Source organism: Anolis carolinensis, chromosome 4, assembly GCF_035594765.1.
Source record: "Anolis carolinensis isolate JA03-04 chromosome 4, rAnoCar3.1.pri, whole genome shotgun sequence".
NCBI lineage: Eukaryota > Metazoa > Chordata > Lepidosauria > Squamata > Dactyloidae > Anolis > Anolis carolinensis.
In genome coordinates, this window is record NC_085844.1 from 253583584 (window position 1) to 253608310 (window position 24727).

Sequence of the window (24727 nt, forward strand, 5' to 3'; positions counted from 1 at the left end):
CACAAAGGATTCCTTGCGGAGTCAATTCATCAGCTCGTGGAGTGAGATCGTGTGTAGACTTCGTACCCCAGTTCCCAGCTCCTGAATCAAGTTCCCAGCCCTGCCTTGTTCCACGGATTTCTATGGACTCAGTTCTTGTTCCACGATTGCCTTGTTTCAAGTTGGACCTTGCCAAGTCTCAAGTCTTGCCTTGCCTTGCGTTTTAAACCACGGACCCTGCTTCTCGGATTCCAGCCTTGTTTTCCCTTCCTTCGGATTTACCTTGAGCCTCAAAGACTATGGACAGTTCCCCACACTATTGCTTGCTAAATAGTGTGTGTTTCGGTGAAGTGGATTATAACTTTGGACTTTAATATCATATATTGGACATTGTTTTCCTGGACTATATTTGACCTTTCCTGAAAGGTCTACTTCTGGACTATATTCTACACTTGTTTTTATTGACTTTATATAATTCTTTAATAAAGATATTAGATAGATTCTGGCCTCTGCGTATGGTTATTGGTGCTCTGCAGCCTGGGTCCTGACATCTATATACAATCATTCCCACTTCAACAATTCCCCCTCTTTAAATGTAATTTAGTCATCATAGTTATATACACAGCTCAAACACACTTCAATCACCTTCTTTTACATACTCTGAATGTCTAACTTTGCAACTGAGGTTAAACAAACATATACAAAACTTCTTCTTACATGTATGGGGAACACTTTCACAAGTTTACAATTCATTACACACAATCACCAACAACTATAGACTCATTCTTCAACAATTACAAATCTACCTCTATTAACAAAATCTTTTGCCACAGGTGTTTTATGAAACTTCGTTGGATCATATGTATATGGTACTAAAGCATATCTCTTCTTCTCTACACTAACATGACTCAAATTTACCTCTTCTTTAGCTTCTTGTTTCACCTGTGTGTCTACACCTTTGTTACTAGATCTTCTTCTTGTTCCTTGTTTCTTTTGCTTAGAGACTAAAAAGCAAATCATTTTTCAACCTATTTTCCCATAGAATCCTAGAGTTGGAAGAGATCTCATGGGCCATCCAGTCCAACACTTTTCTACCAAGAAGCAGAAAATTCGCATTTAAAACACCCCCGACTGATGGCCATCTAGCCTCTGCTTAAAAGCCTCCAAAGGAGCCTCCACCACACTCTGGGGCAGAGAGTTCCACTGTTGAACAGCTCTCACAGTGAGCAAGTTCTTCCTAATTGTCAGGTGGAATCTCCTTTCCTGTAGTTTGAAGCACTGCTCCATGTCCTGTCGGGCCAGGCGTCTGCCATTCTGTATCTTTTCTGCCTAAATTGAGTATCTTGCATTTGTCCCTGTTGAAGTTCACTTTGTTAATTTTGGTCAATCATCTATCTAATCAGTTAAGATCACCTTGAATTCTGCTCCTGTCTTCTGGGGTATTTGCTCTCCCTCCCAATTTTGTATCATCTGCAAACTTCCCTGGGGAAGGTAATGGCAACCCACCCCAGTATTCTTGCCATGAAAACTACATGGATCAGTACAATCAGAGAAATGTTGGTATGCTATCGGAAGGTAGGACTCCCAGGTCAGAAGATGGTCAAAATGATACCGGGGAGGAACAGAGGACTAGTCCAACTAGCCCCAGTTAGCTCAAAGCTGAATGGCCGACGGTGCTGGAGGTGAATGACAAATCCGATGTTCTAAAGATCAACACAATATAGGAAGCTGGAATGTAAGATCTATGAGCCAGGGCAAACTGGATGTGGTTATTGGTGAGATGTCCAGATTAAAGATAGACATTTTGGGAGTCAGTGAACTGAAATGGACTGGAATGGGCCACTTCACAAAAGATGACCACCAGATCTACTACTGCGGACAAGAGGAACACCGAAGAAATGGAGTAGCCTTCATAGTTAATAATAAAGTTGCAAAAGCGGTGATTGGACACAACCCAAAAAATCTCAATTCGAATTCAAGGCAAGCCGTTTAACACCACAGTGATCCAAATATATGCCCCAACCACAGCTGCTGAAGAAGCAGAATTAGATAAGTTCTACGAGGATCTGCAGCACTTAGTGGATAACACACCAAAAAGAGACATTATTCTCATTACAGGAGATTGGAATGCTAAGGTGGGCAGTCAAATGATAACTGGGATCACAGGCAAGCATGGTCTGGGACAACAAAATGAAGCAGGACGTAGGCTGATAGAATTTTGCCAGGAAAACTCAACGTGCATAACAAACACTCTCTTCCAACAACCTAAAGGACGCCTTTACACATGGACTTCACCAGATGGTCAACACCGAAATCAGATTGACTACATCATCTGCAGCCAAAGGTGGCGGACATCCATCCAGTCGGTGAAAACAAGACCTGGAGCTGACTGTAGTTCAGACCACAAACTTCTTATTACAAAATTTAGAATCAGGCTAAAGAGAATGGGGAAAATACACAGACCAATTAGATATGATCTCACAAATATTCCCAGTGAATATGCAGTGGGGGTGAAGAATAGATTTCAGGGACTAGATTTAATAAACAGAGTCCCAGAAGAACTATGGACAGAAGTCCACAACATTGTTCAGGAGGCAGCAACAAAGTACGTCCCAAAGAAAAAGAAAACCAAGAAGGCAAGATGGTTGTCTGCTGAGACACTGGAAGTAGTCCAAGAAAGAAGGAAGGCGAAAGGAAACAGCGATAGCGGGAGATATGCTCAACTAAATGCATAATTCCAGTGGCTAGCCAGAAGAGACAAAGAACTATTTTTAAACAAGCAATGCATGGAAGTGGAAGAAGACAACAGAATAGGAAGGACAAGAGACCTCTTCCAGAAAATCAGAAACATCGGAGGCAAATTTCAGGCAAAAATGGGCATGATCAAAAACAAAGATGGCAGGGACCTAACAGAAGCTGAAAAGATCAAGAATAGGTGGTGAGAATATACAGAAGATCTGTATAGGAAGGATAATAATTTAAAGGATAGCTTTGACAGTGTGGTGAGTGAATTAGAACCAGACATCCTGAGGACTGAGGTTGAATGGGCCTTAAGAAGCATTGCTAATAACGAGGCAGCAGGAGACGATGGGATCCCAGCTGAGTTGTTTAAAATCTTGGAAGGTGATGCTGTCAAGGTGATGCATGCTATATGCTAGCAAATATGGAAAACACAAGATTGGCCATCAGATTGGAAAAAGTCCATTTATATCCCCATACCCAAAAAGGGAAATGCTAAAGAATGCTCAAACTTCCGTACAGTGGCCCTTACTTCCCATGCCAGTAAGGTTATACTCAAGATCCTGCAAGGCAGAATCCAGCCAGACATGGAGCGAGAGTTGCCAGAGGTCCAAGCTGGGTTCAGAAAAGGCAGAGGAACCAGAGACCAAATTGCCAATATCCATTGGATAATGGAGGAAGCCAGGGAGTTCCAGAAAAACATCTACTTCTGCTTTATTGACTATTCTAAAACCTTCGACTGTGTGGATCATAATAAACTATGGCATGTTCTTGGTGGTATGGGGGTACCAAGTCACCTTGTCTGTCTCCTGAGAAATCTGTATAAAGACCAAGTAGCCACAGTCAGAACAGACCACGGAACAGGAGACTGGTTCCAGATTGGGAAAGGAGTGCGGACATCAGGGCTGCATCCTCTCACCCTCCCTATTCAACTTGTACGCAGAACACATCATGCAACGTGCAGGGATTGACGAATCCAAGGCCGGAATTAAAATGGCTGGAAGAAACATTAACAACCTTAGGTATGCAGATGATACCACTCTGATGGCCGAAAGCGCGGAGGAGCTGAGGAGCCTTATCACCAAGGGGAAAGGAAGAAGAAAGTGCAAAAGCTGGGCTGCAGTTAAACATCAAGAAAGCCAAGATCATGGCAACGACACCTATTGATAACTGGCAAATACAGGGAGAAAACGTGGAGGCAGAGACAGACTTTCTATTTCTAGGCGCGAAGATCACTGCAGATGCAGACTGCAGCCAGGAAATCAGAAGACGTTTCCTTCCTGGGAGGAGAGCAATGGCCAACCTGGATAAAATAGTGAAGAGCAGAGACAACACACTGGCCACGAAGGAAGGTCCGCATAGTCAAAGCAATGGTATTCCCCATAGTGACCTATGGATGCGAGAGCTGGACCATAAGGAAGGCTGAGCGAAGGAAGAGAGATGTTTTTGAACTCTGGTGCTGGAGGAACATCCTGAGAGTGCTTTGGACTTTGGCAAGAAGATCCAACCAGTCCATCAGCCAGGAAATAATGCCCAGCTGCTCACTGGAGGGAAGGATACTAGAAACAAAGATGAAGTATTTTGCCCACATCATGAGGAGACAGGAAAGCTTGGAAAAGATCGCGATGCTGGGGAAAATGGAAGGAAAAAGGAAGAGAGGCCAACCAAGGGTGAGATGGATGGACGATGTCCTTGAAGTGATTGGCTTGACCTTGAAGGAACTGGGGGCGGTGACGGCCGACAGGGAGCTCTGGCCTAGATTGGTCCAGGAGGTCACCAAGAATCGGAAATGACTATGCAACTGAGAGAGAGAAAACTTGATGATCATGCGTTCTAGCTGTTCACCCAAGTCATTAATTAAGATGTTGAACAGAACCGGGCCAAGGACGGAACCCTGCTGATGGCACTCCACTCACCACATCTTTACAGGATGAGGAGGAAGCATTGGTGACCATCCTTTTGGTTCGTTCACTTAACCAATTACAGATCCAGCTGACTGTAGTTTTGTCTAACCCACATTTGACTAATGAGTGCCAGGGCTTGCAGCTGAGCACTGAGTGCCAAGTGCCTAAAAGGCCTCTGCACTCCGCTCAGCGCTCAGCTGCAAGCCCTGGCCATCACAGCTGCTTTACGCCTGGAGGTGACACGCACACACTGTTACAGTGAGTCTATTTCCATGTATGTTGAGAAGTACAGGCAGGCCTTGCTACTGTGATGTCCCCTGAACCCTTGGGCCGTGAACCTGACTCCATTGTGGACCAAAGTGACGAGGAAATGGGGTTTATGCCGATTCAGCAAGATTCTGCCCCTTTCCAGATGTTCCCTACTGACAATTCTAGCCCACAGCTCATTAATAAGGCCCTTGAAACGGAGCCTTCTCCCACCAGTTCCCCTCCCTTTGATAGACGGATGTTTTGGTAAACTAGTAGGTTTGAGAAAGCTGGCAGGAGAAGGAGTGCGCGATTAGCAGCTAGAGAATCTGCTGATTAACCTGTTTTCCCCTGAGAATTCTCAGGGAGGATTGCATCTGGTTAAAGATTTGGACACCTGCTCTGTGGAAAGATTTGAAGTTCCTTAAAAGTTCTGTGTGCTGGCTAGCCAGCGCGGAGTCAACGTGTCAGTTGAAAGAATAACTTCACTTCCAGCCAAGTGTGGTCCGCGTTTGGATCCACCACCTCCCAGCCTAGCCGTGCCTTGCCTAGCCGTGTTTCCTTGCCTTGCCGTGATTCCAGCCTTGCCTTGTCGTGCCGTGAATCCAGCCTTGTCTTCAATTCCTTGCCTTGGACTTGCTTTTGAACTCTAGTAAAAGACTTGGACGTTTCCCCACTCAAACTGCTTGGAAGTTTGAGTGTGTTTCAGTTTTTTGGATTACAAACTTTAAACTCTAATATTAGAGATTGGACAATATATTATTGGACTATATTTGACCTTTCCTAAAAGGTCTATTGATGAACTTTATCTTCTGCTTGTTTTTGTTTTATTTCTTCAATTCTTTAATAAAGATATTAGATTGTTTATTGGCCTCCGTGTATTGGTTTCCAGTGCTCTCGCAGCCAGGGGTGTCACAGCTACCTATTTAAACAGGTAATAGAGCCTGAAGAAGAGCCAAGGGCTGCAAAAACAGCATCAAATGAGCCACAAACTGTATGCTACCTATCTGCATTCAGAGACGGATTTACCCCACCAACTCTAACAACTCAGATGAATGCTGGAGAGAGCCTGAGGATCAGTGAAATGGTGAGACCTTCTGGCCCTAAAAGTGAGGGGAAGGGGAGAGTGGGAAATGAATAGCGATTCTATACAAAAGCATAAGACTATTTAACACAGAGAAAGTTTCAGAAAAACATGTTCCCATTGTAACCCTTTTGCCGATGATGAAAATGCTGAGGCCCCTGCAAAGTGGCCAACGAACAGAGAAGGCAGTAAGCCTCATTCTCCCTGCATCTACACTTTAAGATTAACACAGTTTGACACCACTTTAGCTGCCAAGGCTCAATACGATGAGATGGAATCCTGGGTGTTGTAGTTTAGAGAAGCACCAGCCCTCTTTGGCAGAGAAGGCTCAAGGCCTTGTAATATTACAGCTCAGAAGAGGTCGAAAAATAATACAGAGAAGTGGAATTCTGGCTTATCAAGGCCACGTGTGTCCATCAGGATGAGTGACAGGGTGATCACAACCTCAAAGAGCGGATACTCCAGAAGACAGGGTCAGAATGCAAAATGACCTTCACAGACTAGAGAGCTGATTGGACAAAACCAACAATGAATATCAACAAGGAAAATGTAGAATACTTCACTTAGGCAGAAAAAAATGAAATGCACAGATAAAGGGTGATGCCTGGCTCCACAACAGTCCATGTGAAAACGACCCAGGAGCCTTCGTGGACCATAAGTTGAACATGAGTCAACAGTGTGATGATGCAGCTTAATAGACCAATGGGGTTTTGGGTTGTGTCAAAAGGAGCACCGTTACCTTCCCGCCGGATCGGTACCTATTGATCTACTCACATTTGCATGTTTTCGAACTGCTAGGTTGGCAGGAGCTGGAGCTTTCGGTCTGCAAGTTCAGCAGCTCAGTGCTTTAACGCACTTCGCCACCGGGGCTCCTAATATATGATAATATAATGAAATAATGGTATAATCATATAATATAATAATATAGTATATAATAAAAATATTACAATAATAATAAAACTGAAGGAGACAGAAGGCCTGATCCTTGTAGCCCAGGAGCAAGCCATCAGAATAAATGCAATTAAGGCCAAGATCGAAAAATCAGCTGATAACCCAAAATGCAGACTGTGCAAGGAAATAGATGAAACCATTGATCATATTCTCAGTTGCTGTAAGAAAATTGCACAGACAGACTACAAACAGAGGCACAACTCTGTGGCCCAAATGATTCATTGGAACTTATGCCTCAAGTACCACCTCCCAGCAGCAAAGAACTGGTGGGATCACAAACCTGCAAAAGTATTGGAGAATGAGCACGCAAAGATACTGTGGGACTTCCGAATCCAGACTGACAAAGTTCTGGAACGCAACACACCAGACATCACAGTTGTGGAAAGGAAAAAGGTTAGGATCATTGATGTTGCCATCCCAGGTGACAGTCGCATTGACGAAAAACAACAGGAAAAACTCAGCCGCTATCAGGACCTCAAGATTGAACTTCAAAGACTCTGGCAGAAACCAGTGCAGGTGGTCCCGGTGGTGATGGGCACATTGGGTGCCGTGCCAAAAGATCTCAGCCGGCATTTGGAAACAATGGACATTGACAAAATCACAATCTGCCAACTGCAAAAGGCCACCCTGCTGGGATCTGCATGCATCATCCGAAAATACATCACACAGTCCTAGACACATGGGAAGTGTTTGACTTATGATTTTGTGATACAAAATCTGGCATATCTATTCTGTTTGCTGTGTCATACAATAATAATAATAAAACTTTATTTCTATTCCGCCCTATCTCCCCAAAAGGGACTCTTTGTTATATATTATTATATCTATATATATAAAAGAGTGATGGAATCCTGGCGACCGCCAAAACAACACAACTAAACACCCCACAACCTCAAAAATTGACAACACAACCCATCATCCATGCCTCTAGGTTGATACAACAAAACGAAAAGAAAAATGAAGTCCTAATTAGAGGGAGAGGAATAATTGTTTTTATCCAATTGCTGCCAGTTAGAAGGCTAAGCTCCGCCCACTTGGTCTCCTAGCAACCCACTCACCCAGGGGACAGGCAGAGTTAGGCCTCACTTAGGCCTCTTCCACACTGCCTATAAAATACAGGTGATCTGATTTGAACTGGATTATATGGCAGTGTAGACTCAAGGCCCTTCCACACAGCTATATTTATAATCTTATATTATCTGCTTTGCACTGGATTATCTGGACTCCACACTTTTACCCTTTTCTTTAACTACCACTAATTCCTCAATATTTTATTTCCCATACCACCATACTTCGCCACAGCAACGCGTGGCCGGGCACAGCTAGTTATTATATAATAATATAATGATATAATAATTATATTATTATAATATAATAATACCGTATTATAATATATAATATATAATATAATATAGTATAACAATATAACAATAATAATATAATGGCATATTATATGATATTATTATAATATCATATCATAATAATATTATAATATAATATAATATAATATAATAATGTGATACAGTAGAGTCTCACTTATCCAACACTCGCTTATCCAACGTTCTGGATTATCCAACACATTTTTATAGTCAATGTTTTCAATACATAGTGATATTTTGGTGCTAAATTCATAAATACAGTAATTACTACATAGCATTACTGTGTATTAACTACTTTTTCTGTCAAATTTGTTGTATAACATAATGTTTTGGTGCTTAATTTGTAAAATTATAACCTAATTTGATGTTTAATAGGCTTTTCCTTAATCTCTCCTTATTATCCAACATATTCGCTTATCCAACGTTCTGCCGGCCCGTTTACGTTGGATAAGCGAGACTCTACTGTAATAATATAATGGTAATATTATTATAATAATAATATAATAATAAACTTTTATTTACATCCTGCTTTTCTCCCACAAAGGGACCGAAAGCGGCTTCCAGCTTGTTATAATACAATGAAATGCAAAATAAAACCAGTAACAATCAACAACAAAAGCAATATAAAATCAACAACAATCAATAATTAGCAATTACTGTAGTAAAACATAAATAGAATCATAGAATAGCAGAGTTGGAAGAGACCTCATGGGCCATCCAGTCCAACCCCATTCTGCCAAGAAGCAGGAAAATCGCATTCAAACCACCCCCGACAGATGGCCATCCAGCCTCTGCTTGAAAGCCTCCAAAGAAGGAGCCTTCACCACAGACCGGGGCAGAGAGTTCCACTGCTGAACAGCTCTCACAGTGAGGAAGTTCTTCCTAATTGTCAGGTGGAATCTCCTTTCCTGCAGTTTGAAGCCGTTGTTCCGTGTCCTAGTCTTTAAGGCACATACAGTAGAGTCTCACTTATCCAACATAAATGGGCCGGCAGAATGTTGGATAAGCGAATATGTTGGATAATAAGGAGGCATAAAGGAAAAGCCTATTAAACATCAAATTAGGTCATGATTTTACAAATGAAGCACCAAAACATCATGTTAGACAACAAATTTGGTAGAAAAAGTAGTTCAATACGCAGTAATGCTATGTAGTCATTACTGTATTTATGAATTTAGCACCAAAATATCACGATATATTAAAAACATTGACTACAAAAGTGTGTTGGATAATCCAGAACATTGGATAAGTGAGTGTTGGATAAGTGAGACTCTACTGTATTTGTACATGGCTATCATGTCTCCCTTCAGCCTTCTCTTCTGCAGAATGAACCCAACTGACAACAGTTCTGGATCAAAATTGGCACACAGACCTAACATGGCCAATTTTGAATACAGGCAGGGTTTGGGGGGGAATTGATCTTGGATTCTGGGAGTTGTAGTTCACTCACATCTTTATCCATTTTCTAATGGCCCCAGTCTTAAAATCCAAAATGAAACAATAACTATTTTTAATGTTTCTCCTTACAAAGGATCACAGCTGTGCACCAACAATGTGTGAACCGCACCAACAATGGATCTGGATCAAACAAGGCACACATAGCCAATATGACTAACGGAAATACAGGTAGAGTTTGGGGAGGATTCCCCTTGAATTTAGGATCCAATACCATGGCTGGCTGAGGGGGCATCACATGGAGTTAGGTCTAGAAAACTATCTATGAATGAAACAGGAGACCCCGGTGGTGCAATGTGTTAAACCTCTGAGCTGCTGAACTTGCTGACTGAAAGGTTGGTGGTTCGAATCCAGGGAGCGGGGTGAGCTCCTGCTGTTGGCCCCAGCTTCTGCCAACTTAGCAGTTCAAAAACATGCAAATATGAGTAGATCAATAGGTGCTCCATGCAGTCATGCCAGTGGCCACATGACCTTGGAGGAGTCTATAGACAACGCCGGCTCTTTGGCTTAGAAATGGAGATGAGCACCAACCCCCAGAGTCAGACACAACTAGATTTAATGTCAGGGGAAAACCTTTTTTTTTTTTCCCACCACCAACACGAGGATTGTTTTCTTTTTACATATTCGTTTCTTTATGAGACAATTTTTATATCTTTATCTTAATCCATTTCCAACCTATATACTATATAACATTTGTATCTTATTTCTTATGGCTTGATCTCCAGATTGATTCATGATATAGTTCTTTACCATTGTCCATCTTTCTTCCATTTCTCTTGTTCTATTTTCATTAGTTTTTACAACATTTAGTTTCACATTCATAATTTCAAATTCCATTTGCTCCACCATATATATTGGTACCATTTATTTACTGTCCATTTTGATTTATCTTTCCACCCTAATACTATTACTGCTTGTGCACATTCAATTATTGCTTCTTTTATTTCCCTTTTCATAACAAAAGAAATAGCGGTATTAGGGAAAAGAGAGGAAATGGGAAATAAAAAAGGGTCAGGGGAAAACCTTTACTTTTACCTTATGAACAAAACATCTTGTAGTTTACCCACATCCACTGTAAATCCAAGCAGCAATAGATGTGGAAAAAACACACAGACCCCTCCCCATGAATACTTTAAACACTGGTTTTGGGGGAAACGATAGAGGATTATGGGACTTGCAACCCATCCATATCCATATGCATTTTCTAATGGATCCATTCATAAAATCGAAAACCAGACAATATTTCCAGTGTTTAATAATAATAATAATAATAATAATAATAATAATAATAATAATAATAATAACTTTATTTTTATATTGTTTTAATGATTGGAAACCGCCCTGAGTCCCATCCAGGAGATATATATATAAAGTTTTATTATTATAGTTTTACTAGCTGTGCCCGGCCACGCGTTGCTGTGGCGTTGTCTGGTGGCGTTGGTGAGAAATTGTTGAGGTAGTGGTGGTATTGAATGTCTGTTGTATGGTTGTCTTTATGTTTAGTATGCACTCTGAAGTGGATTATATGGCAGTGTGGAGTCAAGATAATCCAGTTCAAAGCAGATAATATAAGATTATAAATGGGTTATATAGCTGTGTGGAAGGGCCTTGAGTCTACACTGCCATATAATCCAGTTAAAATCTGATAATCTGTGGAAGAGGCCTAACTGTGCCTGTCCCTGGGCTGAGTAGGTTGCTAGGAGACCAAGTGGGCGGAGCTTAGCCTTCAAACTGGCAGCAGTTGGATAAAAACTATTATTCCTCTCCCTGTAATTAGGACTTTATTATTCTTTTCATTTTGTTGTATCAACCTAGAGTCGTGAATGATGGGTTGTGTTGTCAAATTTCGAGGTTGGGGGGCCTGTAGTTTTGTTGTTTTGTCCGCTGCCCTGATGCCATCACTCTTTTATATATATAGATTATCCCGCTCCCATCTCCCCAGAGGGGACTCGGGGTGGCTCACATGGGGACAAGCCCAGTTTCAACATACAATAAAATACAGCCTAATTAAACCAATGTAAAACAGGTAAAATAGTCTATTTATTTCTCACATTTATATCCCGCCCTTCTCACCCAAAGGGACTCAGGGCAGCTTACAGTAATGGCAGCAATTCAATGCCCATACAAAATCAATATCAAACAATGCGTAAAACAGTTAAAACTATTAAAATACAATATAAATTACAAAATATAAATTTGAAACATAAAATCAGATCCATTCATCCTCATGCTTTGTCCGTAGTATAAACATACAAACCGGCATAAAACATCAACATCAAAACATTAGAACGTTAGTGTGTTTGTCCTTAAAAAGGCAAAGATTTTCCCCTGACGTTAAGTCCAGTCATGTCTGACTCTGGGGGTTGGTGCTCATCTCCATTTCTAAGCCAAAGAGCCGGCGTTGTCTGTAGACACCTCCAAGGTCACGTGGCCACTGGCATGATTGCATGGAGCGCTGTTACCTTCCTGCTAGAGCAGTACCTATTGATCTACTCACACTCTGGGGGTTGGTGCTCATCTCCATTTCTAAGCCGAAGAGCCGGCGTTGTCCGTAGACACCTCCAAGGTCACGTGGCCACTGGCATGACCGCATGGAGCGCCGTGACCTTCCCACCAGAGCGGTACCTATTGATCTACTCACATTGGCATGTTTTCGAACTGCTAGGTTGGCAGAAGCTGGGGCTAACAGTGGGTGCTCACGCCGCTCCCGGGGCTTGAACCTGGGACCTTTTGGTCTCCAGCTCAGTGGTTTAACGCACTTTGCCACCGGGGCTCCTCCTTACAAGAAACCTAACCTGGGCACTGTCAGGTAGTTAGGCTGGCAAACCATCAAATGAGTTCTTTTTGGGGGCTGCTGCATACAGGGGAGGGGAGGAAAGGCAGAGTTACTTGACCTTCTCTTTGCCTCAAAAGCCTTCTTCCTCCTGTAGAGAAGCTTTGTGTTAAACAGAGATTATTGATATGATTTTATTTATTTGTTTGTTAAGGAAAAAGGGAGTTATATATTAGCAAGGAAAAGCCTAACATGGAAACTAGCTAGAAGCAGCATTTGGTAGGTTGCCATGGTAACACAGCTTCCCTTGGGAGAAGAGGGGCGTGGCTAAGATGACAGTTGGAGCAGATTCCCTTTGAAAAGTTCAGTTGCTGGGAGGGTTTAAAAAAGGACAGTTGTGGTTAGGTTTTGGAAAGATGAGGAGCTGTGGAAATCAGCTAAGGACGGCAGCTTATGGTCACTCAGGGGAAAGGCTGGGAATATAAGCTGACCGGGGGAGTTTAGTATACTGTGTTGAAGAGAAGTTATTTAAGAAATATCCATTCAAGAAAGACGACATTGTAACTTAAGATCCGGAACGTTTACTGATTGAAACCATACGCTTATGTACCAAAAATAAACTTGAATTTTGTTATTGTTCATAAAGATAAGTCTCCTTGCCTCTCTGTAAGCCTGTTACCTCACGTTGGTGGCAGTTACCGTACCTATCTATATAAGTTACCGTACTTTCCTATATAAGTTACCATCTTTACTCATTTAAACCCAATCAATTCCGTTATCCTTCCTTATCCACTAAATCAGGGGTCCTCAAACTTTTTAATCCAAGGGCCGGTCCACAATCCTTCAGACTGTTGAGGGGCCGGATTATCATTTGAAAAAAAAATACAAACAAATTCCGATGCACACTGCACATGTCTTATTTGTAGTGCAAAAACAACAACAAGAACAATGAAAGAACAATACAATATATAGAAATAAAAACAATTTTAACCCAACATACATTTATCAGGATTTCAATGGGAAGTGTGCTCCTGCTTCTGGCCAATGAGATAGTCAAGTTAATTAGGATTGTTGTTGTTGTTGTTGTTGTTGTTGTTGTTGTGTGCCTTCAAGTCATTTCAGACTTTGGGCGAGCCTAAAATGTATTTATTTATTATTTATTTATTTGCTGCATTTATTTACTACATTTGTATCACACCCTTCTCACCCCAAAGGGGACTCAGAGTGGCTTAGAAATTATATGTACATACAATGTATTATATTATTATCATAGCACAATATTAGCATGATATATTACTATATTGAACTATACCACTATACTGTAATATTATTAGTAATATTATATGTAATATAGAATATATAATAAATATTATTATATGGTATTATTATTAGTGTTATATTGTATTACATTATAATATTATTATTATTATCAATATTATATGTATATACAATATATTATATTATAAAACTGAGGGCGGGGGCCGGGTAAATGAACTCGGAGGGCCGCATCCGGCCCCCGGGCCTTAGTTTGGGGACCCCTGCACTCAATCATCCCTGTCATACATTCACACATCCTCCATCCCTCCCTCTCACACGCGCGCACATCTCTTCAATTGGAGGCGGCAGTGGGATTTAGACAAAGATTTCCCCTGCCTGAGTTGAGTACCACAAATTGGGCTCTCTTCAATGGGTGGCAGCGGTGGGATCAAAAAGGATTCCATCCCTGTCACCTCACCTCCCAAAAGGCAAAGAGGGCTTCATTTTTGGGTGGGGGGCAGAGGATGCAGGAGGGGAAAGGCAGGGCAGGCCCATAGGGAAGGGGGCCTCCCAGGAATATCTGGTCAATCTGAATCAGTGGATCTCAACCTGTGGGTTTTGGCCTACCACTCCCTGAAATCCCAGCCAGTTTAGGATTCCTGGGATTTGTAGGCCAAAACATCTGGGGACACGAAGATGGAGAAGCAGGGCTTTGAATGAATGCAAATCTCCAGGAGGAGAGAGGGAGGGAGGGGGGAAGTGAAGGAGAGGAGGAAGCAGGGAAAGGAGGAGGGGGGGGAGGAGGGAGGGGAGGGGGAGGGGAGGGGAGGGGGAGGGCCCGGGGGCAGAGCGGGAGGGGCACCCGCCTGAGGAAGGAGCCCTGTCTTCGAGGAGGGGGAGGCAAAGGCAGTCAGGGGGACAAAGGGAACTCCGAGGAGAGAAGGGAAGGCCAAGGAGGCAGGAAGGGGGGGGGGGGGGGGGCGAGGGGTCTCAGGGGAGGCCGGCCTTGGGGTTTCCGCCCGTGTATGTGTCTGCCTCCCCCCTCTTCTCTCCTGGGACCGCATGCAAGGCCCCCTCCCCACCCCCGAAGCCCCCCGCCTCCCTCCCAAAGGCCGCCCCTTACCCACCTCCTTCCTCCCTTCCTTCCTTCCTTCCTTCCCGCCGTGTTTGTCCGGATGCAGCCTCGCCCCTCCCTGCAAGGAGGCCCCCTCGGACCAAGAGCCCCCCCTCCCCGCCCCCTCCAAGCCCCGCCTTCCTCCCGCCATCCCATAATACCCCCACCCCCCCTTCCAGTCCTCTTGGTGCCGAGGGAGGGGCTTCAATGGGGAGCCCCCCCCCCGTCCTGCCTTCCTGCCAATGAGAAACAAAGTCTCCAGATGGAGGTTCAAAAGGACAATGAACTGGGAGATCCAGGCTCTTAAAAGACTTGGGTGGTTGGGTTGAGGAACAAGGACACCACTCCAAAGTGGGAAAGGTTGGGTTGCTGTCAGTCTTTGGGGCTGTCTAGCCATGGAAAAACCAACACGGGCTCCTAGATAACAACGTGTAAAGATACAATTGTCCTATCTATCTATATATATAAAAGAGTGATGGCATCACGGCGATGGACAAAACAACAAATCTACAGCTCCCCCAAACTCTAAAATTGGCAACGCAATCCATCATCCCCGCCTCCAGTAAGATACAACATAATCAAACAAAAAACACAATCACAACACCAAAAAAACACAACAGGCAATCTGCGCACGCGCAGAAACACAGTCCTCCCAACTCTTTCCGTGCGCGCGCGCACACACACAGAACCGTTCCCCTCCCTCCCTCTCTTGCACCTCCTCCACCGCCGAAGCCAGGGACTCTGCAGGAGAAGGCACATCTCCGCCTCACGAGGCTGAGCTCCCCATCCTCGAATCGGGAGTTCCACTCCAAAACACCCGGAGGGCCTAAGCCGACCCTTCCCTGCCCTCACCTCTCGCCTGGAAAACAAAAAGGTCCCTCCCTCGGGACCTTCCTGGTTTTTGGCGCCAACACTGTCATTGCCGCGCCAGGCACTTCTGGGAAAGGGAGTCCTGCCTCTCTCCCTCTGTGCGGAGGGGAAGCCTTTCCCACCCCTTTCTCTTCCTCTCGGACCTGCAGCGGCGGACGAGCACCACGTTGCCCGCCTTCCTGGCCCGGTTCCCCTCCTCCTCCTCGCCGCTGCTCAGGCCTCCTCCTGTCCTCCGCGGGAAGAACATGGAGGCCGGCATCGGGGAGCGCGGAGGCGGGGAGGAAGCCGCGACGCCCCAGGCCTGCGCCTCCACTGGAGCCCGCTCTTGCCTGGCCTACAACCCACCACCACACCGGCGCCACCTCCGGTAGGAGGGGAAGGGCCGGGATGGAGGGGCAAAGGGGAAGGGCAGACCTCACCCCGCCACGCCTCCCGCCTGGCCCCTGAGCACGTACAGAGCGCCTTCTCCTCTTCTCTTATTTATTTACCCTTTTCCAGGGCCCGGGGGATGGCGCAAACGCCTTCCTTGCAAAATTATAAATATACAGTAGAATCTCACTTATCCAACATAAACATCCCAGCACAACATTGCATAACTGAATATGTTGGATAATAAGAACGGATTCAGGAAATCCCAATTAAACATCAAATTAGGGAATCATTATACAAATTAACCACCAAAACATCATGTTATACAACAAATTTGACAGAAAAAGTATCACAATTTAAAACACTGAATACACAAAAATTGACTACTAAAACGCAGACTACATTGGATAATCCAGAACATTGCATTACCAAATGTTGGATAACTGAGATTCTACTGTAAGATGAAATAATTACTGTGGTGCAGTAATACACAACAATATAATCTCTACAATCACAACACTAAATAAACAACACCACTCTGAAAACGGGAATTCCAGACAGGAAACAATCAGGGCCAGCTAACACCTCCCAACAAAGTATTCCCATCGCCAAAGTCTGGCAAATCCTCTGTTTTCTGAGGGTCACAGACAGTAGAAGCACATAAAATATCACACACAACACCACTCTGAAAACAAGGAAATTCCAGAGAGGAAACAATCACGGCCAGCTAACACCTCCCAACAAAAAATTCACTCAGGGAGGAAACAGCCAGGCTTTAAAGCTACAAGGTCATTACATGCTAATCATTTTTCCTAATTGCAGCATTCATACTTCCCTCCAACAGACAAAAACAATCAAAAATATTGTATATTCACAACTTTTCGAAAATAATACCCCTGATGGTGCAGCATGTTAAAGCGCTGAGCTGCTAAACTTCTGGACCGAAAGGTTGCAGGTTTGAATTCGAGGAACAGACAGAGCCCCCATTGTTAGCCCCAACTTCTCCCAACCCTAAAGTTCAAAAACATTCAAATGAGAGTAGATGAATAGGTACCACTCCAGCGGAAAGGTTACGGTACTCCATGCAGTCATACCACATGACCTTGGAGGAGTCTACGGACAACGCCAGCTCTTCAAGCTTACAAATAGAGATAACCACTAACCCCCAAAGTCGGACACGACTGGACTTAATGTCAGGGGAAAACCTTTATCCTTGACCTTAACTACCACCAATTCCTCAATACTTTATTTCCCATACCACCATACTTCGCCACAGCAACGCGTGGCCGGGCACAGCTAGTCTATATATATAAAAGAGTGATGGCATCAGGGCAGCGGACAAAACAACAAAACTACAGGCCCCCCAACCTCAAAATTTGACAACACAACCCATCATCCACGGCTCTAGGTTGATACAACAAAAAGAAAGGAAAAATAAAGTCCTAATGAGAGAGAGAGGAATAATAGCTTTTATCCAATTGCTGCCAGTTTGAAGGCTAAGCTCCGCCCACTTGGTCTCCTAGCAACCTACTAAACCCAGGGGACAGGCACAGTTAAGCCTCACTTAGGCCTCTTCCACAGATTATCAGATTTTAACTGGATTATATGGCAGTGTAGACTCAAGGCCCTTCCACACAGCTATATAACCCATTTAGAATGTTATATTATCTGCTTTGAACTGGATTATCTTGACTCCATACTGCCATATAATCCACTTCAGAGTGCATACTAAACATAAAGACTACCATACAACAGACATTCAATACCACCACTACCTCAACAATTTCTCACAGCAACGCGTGGCCGGGCACAGCTAGTCTATATATATAAAAGGCTTTTGGCATCACGGCGACTCACAAAACAACAAAACCCAACACCCCCCAAACACTAAAATTGGCAACACAATCCATCATCCCTGCCTCCAGTAAGATACAACACAATCACACAAAAAACACAATCACAACACCAAAAAAAAAAAAAAAGGCCAAAACCCACAACAGGCAATGTGCCATGCTTTCTATATTTTGTAATCTATCTATATATATAAAAGAGTGATGGCATGACGGCGACCCACAAAACAACAAAACTACAGGCCCCCCAACCTCGAAATTTGACAACACAACCCATCATCCACGCCTCTAGGTTGATACAACAAAAAGAAAAGAAAAATAAAGTCCTATTTAGAGAGAGAGGAATAATTGCTTTTATCCAATTGCTGCCAGTTAGAAGGCTAAGCTCCTCCAACTTGGTCTCCTAGCAACCCAAATAATAATAATAATAAAAAACACTAAAAAATTAATACAATAAAATACTATAATAACAGAAAATAACTAAAAATAATACAAGAAAATAATAAAATATAATAAATAAAAAGATAACTTACAATAAAATTAATTAAAAAATGTAAATAACGTCAAATAAAAATTACACAATAATTTTTAATCAATACTACCACCACTTTGCCACAGCAACGCGTGGCCGGGCACAGCTAGTACAGAATAAAACAATGGTAACAGACAAATTATAATCCTTACAGGCGCATGAGTAATACACAAATACAAACTGTTTACAGCATTACATCAAACATTATATTCACGTTTGTATGTTTTTTCAGTAACAAATAAGTCTGTTCAATAACTGAGTACAACACTTTAAATTCCAGTATTGTCCCACGTAGATAAACGTCTTAGAAATGCTTGGTCAAAGGAGTAAACAACTGTGTATTGTGGTTCACACTTTAGATAACTTTATCATAGTCCCATGTAAGTTAATGTTTTGTAAGTTAATGTTTTGGAGATGCGCAAAAGGAATATAAACCATAAAGGAATGTAGAAACAAGGATTCCCGGGTATTTTTTAACCCTCGTTTCTGGTTCAAAATCCCTTCTTCAGGTAGCTTCTGAAGGTTCTAGATAACAACCCCTAACCCCCCCCCCCCCCAGGATTAGTCCTTGCCCCTACCCCACCCCCCGGGGTTGTTAATTAGGACCCCACTCAGCACTTGACCCACTTCCCAGCCCTGTGATATTCTCTTGGACTTGTCTTGCCCGGCACTTTCTTGTTGGCCTTGCCCACGTTGAAGCCCTGGTCATTCTATCTGGGGCAGAGGAGACAGTAGAGTCTCACTTATCCAAGCTCAACGGGCCGGCAGAAGCTTGGATAAGCTAATATCTTGGATAATAAGGAGGGATTAAGGAAAAGCCTATTAAACATCAAATTAGGTTATGATTTTACAAATTAAGCACCAAAACATCATGCTGTACAACAAATTTGACAGAAAAAGTAGTTCAATGCACAGTAATGTTATGTTGTAATTAGTGTATTTACGAATTTAGCACCCAAATATCACGATATATCGAAAACATTGACTACAAAAATGGCTTGGATAATCCAGAAACTTGGACAAGCGAGGCTTGGATAAGTGAGACTCTACTGTATATCTATTTTTTTCTGAAATAATATTTTCTGTAATTAAAACATGGACAGTCATAGAACCATAGAGATGTAATTTTCTCCAAACATCTCAGCTGTTTCTATTAAAGATTGAGAGCATGTTGCTTTGCTCATTAACTGATCCGGAGCCCCTCATTAAGTGATCGTGAGCTGCCAGGACTGATGACTTGAAGGTTGGGGTGCTGACCTGAAGGTTGCTGGTTCAAGTTCAACCCAGGGAAGCGTGCGGATGAGCTCCTTCTGTCAGCTCCAGCTCCATGCTGGGACATGAGAGAAGCCTCCCCCAAGGATGGTCAAAACATTGGGGCATTCTTTGGGCAACATCCTTGCAGTCTGCCAATTCTCTCACACCAGAAGCGACTTGCAGTTTCTTAAGCCGAACCTGACATGAAAAAAAAGAACTGATCCTGTATTTGTGATCCAGAACTGTCCAATTTCCTATCCATTATACAATTAGTATCTACTCCTAAGAATAGTGGTCCCCGTCTCAATTTCTATAACCATAAAAAATGCTCAGTCATCCTTTCCAACATAGAAAATCCCTAACACCATAACTCTTCCATTTAAAGTACCCTTTATGAATATGTATCTTTCTTCCGTATCTTCCAAAAACTGAATAATTTCAAAACCTGGAAAGTAATAATCATGACAGCTCTATATCTGCTCTTCTCATCGGAACTAAAATGTTCTGCAAAATAAGACTGGGATAGTAATTTTTTCTTCCCTTTTCTCAGTCAAATTTCTTGTAGACCAGTGGTTCTCAACCTGGGGTCCCCAGATGTTTTGGCCTTCAACTCCCAGAAATCCTAACAGCTGGTAAACTGGCTGGGATTTCTTGGAGTTTTAGGACAAAAACATCTGGGGAGGGACCCTCAGATTGAGAATCACTGGAGGTGAACAATATCTTGTTTCAGGTTTTTATGGAACTCCTGTATCTCTTTGCTGGTGAACCTAATCCATGAATATTCAAGAAAGCTATAACATTATCCCCATAATTGTTGATTTCATCATAGAATCATATTGGAAGAGACCTCATGGGCCATCCAGTCCAACCCCACTCTGCCAAGAAGCAGGAAATCGCATTCAAAGCACCCCCGACAGATGGCCATCCAGCCTCTGCTTAAAAGCCTCCAAAGAAGGAGCCTCCACCACGGCCCAGGGGAGAGAGTTCCACTTGTGAACAGCCCTTCTCACAGTGAGGAAGTTCTTCCTGATGTTCAGGTAGAATCTCCTTTCCTGGAGTTTGAAGCCATTGTTCCGTGTCCTAGTCTGCAGGGCAGCAGAAAACAAGCTTCCTCCCTCCTCCCTAGGACTTCCCCTCACATATTGATCCATGGCCCTCATCATGTTTCCTCTCAGCCCCCTCTCCTGCAGGCTAAACATGCCCAGCTCTTTCAGCCACTCCTCATAGGGCTTGTTCTCCAGACCCTTGATCCTTTGAGCCGCCCTCCTCTAGACACTTTCTAGCTGAGAAAGTTCTTCTATATAACTCAACTAGCTGTGCCCGGCCACGCGTTGCTGTGGCAAAGTGGTGGTGGTATTGGTTAAAAAATTTTATTTGATGTTATTTGCATTTTTTAATTAATTTTATTGTAAGTTATATTTTATTTATTATATTTTATTATTTTCTTGTATTATTTTTAGTTATTTTCTGTTATTATAGTATTTTATTGTATTAATTTTTTAGTGTTTTTTATTATTTTTTTATTGGGTTGCTAGGAGACCAAGTTGGAGGAGCTTAGCCTTCTAACTGGCAGCAATTGGATAAAAGCAATTATTCCTCTCCCTCTAATTAGGACTTTATTTTTCTTTTCTTTTTGTTGTATCAACCTAGAGGCGTGGATGTTGGGTTGTGTCGTCAAATTCCGAGGTTGGGGGTCTGTAGTTTTGTTGTTTTGTGGGTCGCCGTGATGCCACCACTCTTTTATATATATAGATTGTCTTACTATGATTGATTTGGAATCTCTTATTCTGCTCATCCCAATAAATGACGAGCTGTCTTTGTAAATTCCTTGTTCTCAGCTGACTTCCCTGTTCTTCCTTGGCCAGCTTCATGGCTTAAAAGGGGTACAAAAATAAAATTATTATTGGGTTGTTGTATGTCTTTCGGGCTGTGTGGCCATGTTCTAGAAGCATTCTCTCCTGACGTTTCGCCCACATCTATGGCAGGCATCCTCAGAGGTTGTGAGGTATGAACAACCTCTGAGGATGCCTGCCATAGATGTGGGCATACCTCACAACCTCTGAGGATGCCCGCCATAGATGTGGGTGAAACGTCAGGAGAGAATGCTTCTGGAACATGGCCACACAGCCCGAAAGACATACAACAACCCTGTGATCCCGGCCATGAAAGCCTTCGACAACACAAAATTATTATTATTATTATTATTATTATTATTATTATTATTATGGCCTCCCCACCTTGTGCAGCCGCAGGTGCTGCCATGCTAGGTATATCCTATTAAAGCACTACCAGAGTATAAATTAATATGAGGTTGCGGTTTCCATTCTGTTACTGTCTGACGAACAGCTGTGGTGTTTTGAGTCTTGTCCACTATGTTTGTAGGCAATGTTATATTACATTGAGTCGATTCACAATACATCCCAATTATCGCCTGGCGTTTATTGATGTGCTGGAGCAACCGTGTTTAACATCCAGCTCATCTATCTAGCTATCTATTTATTTATTTATTTACAGTATTTATATTTCGCCCTTCTCACCCCGAAGGTGACTCAGGGCGGATTACAATGAACACATATATGGCAAACATTCAATGCCAATAGACAAACAACATTCAGTTTTAGACAGACACAGAGGCATTTTTAACATCTTTCCAGCTTCACGATTTCTATCTATCTATCAATCAATCAATCATCATAATAATAATAATAATAATAATAATAATAATAATAATAATAATAATACTTTTTTTATATACCGCCCTATCTCCCGGATGGGACTCAAGGCGGTTTCCAATAATAAAAACAACACATACATTACATAACAACATAATAACACATTCTTAAGCAAGGTAAAACAATGCAATTATACAGCAATAAAAAACACTTACACAACCTGATCAAGGGGACAGGAACCATAAACCCAATATATTAAAATGTATCATTGTAGGCTAGATAAAACTTGTGCAATATATTCAGGCCCAGAGATCGGCGGTATTCCAATGTAATTACTCAAAAACCTGCTGACACCACCAGGTATTTATATCTATATATCTTTATCCATCCATAATAAAAGTGAAAACCCGTATGTATGTATGTGGCATGAGTGTCTGCTCACACAGACAGCCTCCGGCCTCCACAAACAAGCTACAGTTCCCAGTGCTGAGGAGCCACCAAGTCACTCTTTTCCACTGACATTACGGTTACAGCGAGCTCCATAAACATGCAGCCCAACCCCTGCCAATGTCCTCCCCAAACACTACGGCCCACCACCCAAGGAATGCTTTCATTTGGGGACCATTTCATCCTAGATTTTGCATTTTCCTCCACCACAGGCAGGCATCCCAGGTTTCTCCATTGTGTGAAATTTGCATGACCCCGCCTTCTGCCCTTCTCCCTTTCAAATCTGTCTGTAGAACAAACACACCAGAACTGTGCAGCAACTAAACTTACGGGAGGAGTTTGGGGGGATTGACTCCACATGGTGGAAGTTGTTGTTCACTTTGCATCAAGTCAGAGCACTGTCACTCCTACTGGAGAATTTAGAGTTGTAGTTCACCTATACCCAGAACGCTATGAACCCAAACAATGATGGGTCTGGACCAAACTTGCCATCCAGACCCGATATGCCCAGAATTGAATACTGGTGGGTTTGGAGGGGAATTGGCCTGGACATTTGGGAGTCGTAAGTACTGGGATTTAGAGTTCACCTTGTTAATGTGGGATTTGTGTATTAGTAGTGTTTAAATGAAATTTGTGTCTAGCATGTATTGCATCATCCAGGAAATGCTATAGTGTGTAAAGAGTTAATTTGGTAAGAAGCTGTATTGACCTTGGATATGTGGCTGGAGCCAGATAAGAGTGTCCAGACTACAAGTGTGTTTGTATATAGCTGATTGCATCAGATGAGTTCTGTTCTGCCTGCTGAGAAGATCTGTGCTGTTTGTCTAGAGCGAAAGTCTTATGTCCATTGTCTGCAAGTCTGTTTGTCTTGTTCAGTAAATCTTTGTAAATACTTTTTACTTCATCTGACGTTCCTTCGTTCTGTGCTCCACTGACATCATTCATCTGCTGCTACGCTGTGTGCATTACTCTGACACACCTGCAATGAATGAGCACTCCAAACCCCACCGATGATGGACCAGCACCAAACTTGGCACACAGAGCCCCCATAACATATTAGACAAGTTTGGGGAAAAGGGAGTTATAGTTCACCCGCATCTAGAGAAACAGTGATCCCCACAGACAATGGACCAGGACCAAACTTCGCACAGAGAAGCCTCATGACCGAGTGAACATACTGCAGGGGTTTGTGGGAATGGGCCTTGAATCTGGGAGTTGTAGTTCACCTGCATCCAAAGAGCACTGAACCCAGCCAACGACAGATCTGGACCACACTTGGTACACAGAGCCAAAATGGCAGGTTTGGGGAGGATTGACCCATGATTCTGGGAATTGTAGTTCACCCACTCCAAACTGAGAATAACTAACATTCAAAGACAAACAGGCCCGGGCTGTGGCGCAGGCGGGAGAGCAAGCCAGCTGCAACCAGCTGCAATGAATCACTCTGACCAGGAGGTCATGGGTTCGAGGCCCGCTCGGAGCCTATGTTTGTCTTGTCTTTGTTCTATGTTAAAAGGCATTGAATGTTTGCCTATATGTGTAATGTGATCCGCCCTGAGTCCCCTTCGGGGTGAGAAGGGCGGAATATAAATGCTGTAAATAAATAAATAATAAATAAATAAACAGTGCCTTTCTTAAATGACCCGACCACCGCCGGGTCCCCAAGTTTGTTAGGAATAAAAATAGGTTGGAACAAGAGACAATTTTTCCTCCAGAAAATTGAAGGTGAAGGGGGAACTAAAAAATGGGAACTCTTAATAAAAATGGGAACTCTTATATGTTAGATGCAATTAAAGCCTCAGTCGCCTTAGGCTGGAAGGACCAAAAGAAATGGGACATTAAAACATGGTAC

The 24727-nt window shown here is 42.9% G+C and overlaps 2 protein-coding genes across 5 annotated transcripts in view; both read right to left on the minus strand.

The window, feature by feature from the left end:
• The window catches only part of LOC103281240 (zinc finger protein 420-like), a 67059-nt gene that overhangs the window by 14385 nt on the left and 27947 nt on the right, over nucleotides 1–24727 (minus strand). The gene's annotated exons all lie outside the window — the stretch shown is intronic.
• Nucleotides 1–24727, minus strand: part of LOC100557984 (zinc finger protein 850-like) — a 60832-nt gene that overhangs the window by 8178 nt on the left and 27927 nt on the right. Inside the window, exon 1 of one of the 2 annotated variants that reach the window (XM_062979224.1) lies at nucleotides 14895–15017. The exons of the other annotated variant lie outside the window; for it this stretch is intronic. The gene's annotated coding sequence lies outside the window, so the exon portion shown is untranslated. Of the gene's footprint in view, nucleotides 1–14894; nucleotides 15018–24727 lie in introns of those variants that run through there. 2 annotated transcript variants of the gene reach the window in all.